This window comes from Ornithorhynchus anatinus, chromosome 4, assembly GCF_004115215.2.
Source record: "Ornithorhynchus anatinus isolate Pmale09 chromosome 4, mOrnAna1.pri.v4, whole genome shotgun sequence".
NCBI lineage: Eukaryota > Metazoa > Chordata > Mammalia > Monotremata > Ornithorhynchidae > Ornithorhynchus > Ornithorhynchus anatinus.
The window spans coordinates 42,876,827-42,881,923 of NC_041731.1; positions in this window are offsets into that span (position 1 = coordinate 42,876,827).

Sequence of the window (5,097 nt, forward strand, 5' to 3'; positions counted from 1 at the left end):
GGGGTGAGACTTTGAGCACCACTTGGGACAGGGACTGTGTCCAAACTGATTTACTTGTACCCACCCCAGGACTTAGTACAGTGCCTGGGACACAGCTCCCCCCCCACCCTCCCCGGCCTCCACCCAGACATGTGAGCTCACTGTGGGAAGGGACTGTCGCTCTTTATTGGTGTACTTTCTCAAGCGCTTAGTACAATGCTCTGCACACAGTAAGTGCTTAATAAATGTGATTGAATGAATAAATGGATAATAAAAACCACAGTTATTATTAAGCTCCATCATAAATAGTGATTGATTCCTTCTCGTACTTTCTCCCTTAGCTTTTCCCCATCATGTCCAGGCAGTTCATCTAATGATGATGATAATGGTATTCATTAATCAGTGGTAGTTACTGAGCTCTTACTGTAAGCAGAACACTGTACGAAGCACTTGGGAAAGTACAGTAGGACAGTACTAAGCAAGCTAGGGGAGATTAAAGATAATCAGGTCTGACCCAGTCTCTATCCAACATAGGGTTTGCAGTCTAAGTAGGAGGAAGAATAGATCTAGAATCTTTATTTCACAAATTAGGAAATTGAGACACAGAGAAGTTAAGTGACTAGCCCCAACTCACAGAGCAGGCAAGTGGCAGATCTGGGATTAAATTCAAGACCCTCTGACTTCCAAGCCAATGCTCTTTCCACTAAGCCATGCTACTTAATAATAATGATATTTCTTAAATGCTTACTACATGCCAAGCACTGTAGTACAGTGCCTGACACACAGTGAGTAGTCAAATATCACAATTACTATCATTATTACGAAGCACTGGGGTAGATGCAGCATAGGTCTTACATTGGATTTACAGTCTAATTAGGAGGGAACACAGGAATTGAATCCCCATATTAAAGATGGGGAACTGTGGCACAGAGAAGATTAAGTGACTTGCCCAGGGTCACACGGCAGGGACATGGCAGAGCTAAGTTTAGAACCCAGGTCCTCTGAAACCCAGCCCCATGTCTTTTACACTAGGCCAAAGTGCTTCTCACCTGTGGGCAGGAGCAGAGGCCAAGGCAACTCAGCACCAGGAAATACCTGGGTGCTGGAATTGCTTCCAAGGGTTTGAGTTGAGGCTTTGGCTTGTGGTTTATAAAAAATAAGCTTTTAAACTGTCAGGTTGACTCCAGAGTCTGTGACTTTTATTGCTGTCTATTGTGCCCTGTGTATTGTGTTAGGATTATCTTGTAATGAGCAGCCCCAGCTCCTTGAGGGTAGAATGAAACAAACATTGCTTTCTTATCTCTATTGCTTCAGCTAGCTCATTTAATATCGAGGGCATCTGCTTTCATGATTTCACCTGGTAGTGATTTAAAGGGCAGGACTAAGGGGAAAAGGGCTCTTGGTTTTTCCACCAAGAGGTTTTTAAGACATGTTTGAAGCTGGCTCAGTGTGGAGCCTTGATGTTCTCCTGGCAGTGGGGAGTTTCGCTGACGTGTACAGAAGAGCAGGAGGATGGATTGTCAATGGTGGAATTTCAGGTTCTGTGATTGGAGGCTATTTGCCTTCCTTGTTGCCATTATCTCCTTGATAGCCAGGTCAAGTGCAAAGAGAAGGACTTGTTTAGTCCTTGTGTCCTTGGACCATTTTTCTATTTCAGCCTCTAGTGTGTAGGCTGGAAAGCCAGGTGGACCCTGTCCACCCATCAGGAGATGGTTGGTCTAACTGGGGATGGAGGCCTGGAGCCTGGGGACAAGGCAAGAGGCCGGGCATCTAGAAACCAATGGTGACCACCAAAAGAAGTTTTCTTTTTAGAAGAGGAGTAACTAGTGAGAAACCAGATTTCAACTTGTCCCTGTCGTTCTTCACCTTGGAGTGAACCCCTCACTCCTCTTGAAGGGCCCTGGCCTCCCACTACAGAGTACCAATCTGGAAATATGTGGTCTTGGGGTGGTTGGAGGCTAAACCACGTTTTCGACCAAGGTCTCCCTCAGAGAACTTGTGTCTGTCAGTCGAGCAGAGCAAACTCCTCAAGGAACTATTCCTGAATAACATGCATTCTCTGTAGGGGTGAGGGAGAGTCAGGGATGGGACAAGGCTTCTGCTTCAGATAACAAACTGTTTCTGCCCCTCCACAAAGGCCCAGCCTCTCTCCCATATACCTTGGGTTCCCCCCAGTCCCTATGTGGATAGGCATTAGATGGAGAAGCAGGCATGGTTTAGTGAAAAGAGCACTAGCCTGAGAGTCAGAGGACCTGAGTTCTAATTCTGGCTCTGCCATATGATTGCTGTGTGAATTTGGGCAAGTCACTAACCTTTTCATGCCTTAGTTTTCCTGCTCACCTTCCTACTTAGATTGTGAGGCCTATGTGGGACAAGAACTGTGTCCAACCTAATTCACTTGTATCTACTCCAACTCTTAGAACAGTGTTTGCACATAGTAAGCACTTAACAAATACCATTAAAAAATTCCTGTGAAAGGCTGAACATCATCAAAATAGGCTGCCTGAAGGAGTGTTTCAGGCATGGGGAGGCCTGGCTGGGCACTGAGCATGCCTATTTAATTTTTTGGGAGTTTTTGGTATTTGTTAAGCACTTACTATGTGCTAGGCATTGTTCTAAGTGCTGGGGTAGATACAAGTTAAACAGGTTGGATACAGTCCTTGTTAATTTCCATTGAACAGATGAGGTAACTGAGGCACAGAGAAGTTAAGTGATTTGCCCAAGTTCACACAGCAGACAAGTGGCTAATCTGGGATTCAAACCGGGGTTGTTTTGACTCCCAGGTCTGCCCTCTATCTACTAGGCAAACCTGCTTCAGTTGATTTTAGTCTCAAGGAAATGGGCAGAAGAATGGGTTAGCTGACAATACATTTTGCTGAAGAAATTCCGTGCTCTACTCTGCTATGGTTAGCACCATTCCCAAGATTCTCATTCCAAACTGTCTTTCTCCAGGGGGAATGGAGGCAGAAGGAGAAGGAGGAGGGATACCAACCAGCTGAAGGATGCAGGGTTCTGATAAACAAGGTGCATCCACTCAGGACCTAATTAATTAACAAAATTATGTTGACTTTATTGAAAAAACAAATACCACCAAAATCCTTTTCCCCTCACCCTCCTCCCCTCAAAAAATCTGTTCCATCTTTGATTTCTAAAGTAGCCAGAGGAGGGAGGAGAGCAGTCAGTACTCCCCTAAGTGCTCCCCAAGCCATTATTTTCTAAGTGAGATTGTGCTTCCCGCTAATATGGAATAGGCCTGTGTACCTCTGGGTATTGTTTTTTAATATCTTGTTTTTATTGAAATTACTTAGAAATAAACAGACAAGCAGAAGATACATAATAAATGATGCAAAAGGCAGCTGGTATGTCCAAATACCAGTCACTCAGAGAAACTGAAGCTGTGGGGTATCACCCTCTGGAAATGGTTGATGGGGTGAACTCAAACTCTCTTGTGATCATTCTTTCTCCAGAATATCCTCCAAAAGTGCAGGTAGAATTAATATTGATGGTTTACAGATGGAGAATTAATCATTTATTTAGCATTTACTATATGCAGAGCATTTGGGAGAGTACAGTATAACAGAGTTGATAGATACATTCCCTGCCCACAATGAGCTACAGTCTAGAAGGGGAGACAGACATTAATATGAATTAATAAATTACAGATATGTACTAAAGTGCTGGGGGCCTGAGAGAGGAAACCCAAATGCAAGGGCTAGAAACTGCTCAGAAGAATTGATAGTACTAGGGGCTTGCTCTTCCTCAGTGCCACTCTCACTCTCTCTTTCTTGCTAGATGTGTTCCCACTTGGGGCAGAGTGTGTGAAAAAGTGAGTAGATCAGCAGAGATGTAGTAAGAGTGCAGCACACTGTGAAGTGCATCTATGGTCTTCATCCAAGATAGTCAGCAACAGGTAGAATTGGAGCTAGAACCCAGGACTCCTGATTGCCTGGGCACTGCTTTTTCCACTGGACTAAAAGCAGAGCTTTTTGATAAAATGAATATTTAGTAGAAATCATTAGGTTTGGCAAAATGGAGATCATGAAGTCTCAGGTTCAGGAAATGGGGGAGAGAGTTGATTGAGTACCTTAAAACTGATGGTAAGGAGTTTCTGTTTTACATGGAGGTGGATGGGCAACCATTACGGGTTTTCGAAGAGAGGGGAGATGTGGACTAAGCTTTTTTTTTTGATTAAAATGATCCTGGAATCGGAGTGAAGTATGGATTGAAGAGGGGAGGGAGGCAGGGAGGGCAGGGAGGAGGCTGATGAGGTAGTCAAGACAGAATATGATAAGTGCTTGGATCAGCGAGGTAGCAATTTGGATGGAGAGGAAAGGGTAGATTCTAGAGATATATTGAAGGTAGAACCATTATGATCTGAAGGTTGAATGAACATGTGAGTTGAATGAGAGAGATGAATCAAGGATAATGCCCAGAGTAAGGATTTGGGAAATAGGGAGGATGGGATTCATTCAATTCAATAGTATTATTGAGCGCTTACTATGTGCAGAGCACTGTACTAAGCGCTTGGGATGAACAAGTCGGCAACAGATAGAGACGGTCCCTGCCGTTTGACGGGCTTACAGTCTAATCGGGGGAGACGGACAGACAAGAACAATGGCACTAAACAGCGTCAAGGGGAAGAACAGCTCGTAAAAACAATGGCAACTAAATAGAATCGAGGCGATGTACAATTCATTAACAAAATAAATAGGGTAACGAAAATATATACAGTTGAGCGGATGAGTACAGTGCTGTGGGGATGGGAAGGGAGAGGTGGAGGAGCAGAGGGAAAAGGGGAAAATGAGGCTTTAGCTGCGGAGAGGTAAAGGGGGGATGGCAGAGGGAGTAGAGGGGGAAGAGGAGCTCAGTCTGGGAACGCCTCTTGGAGGAGGTGATTTTTAAGTAAGGTTTTGAAGAGGGAAAGAGAATCAGTTTGGCGGAGGTGAGGAGGGAGGGCGTTCCAGGACCGCGGGAGGACGTGACCCAGGCGCGGGAGGACGTGACCCAGGGGTCCCAGGGGACCCAGGGGTCAGGATGGGGGTATTGTACAGTTATGAGAATGTCTTGGGGAGGACAGAGTTTGGGTGGGAAGATGAGGAGTTCTGTTTTGGACATGCT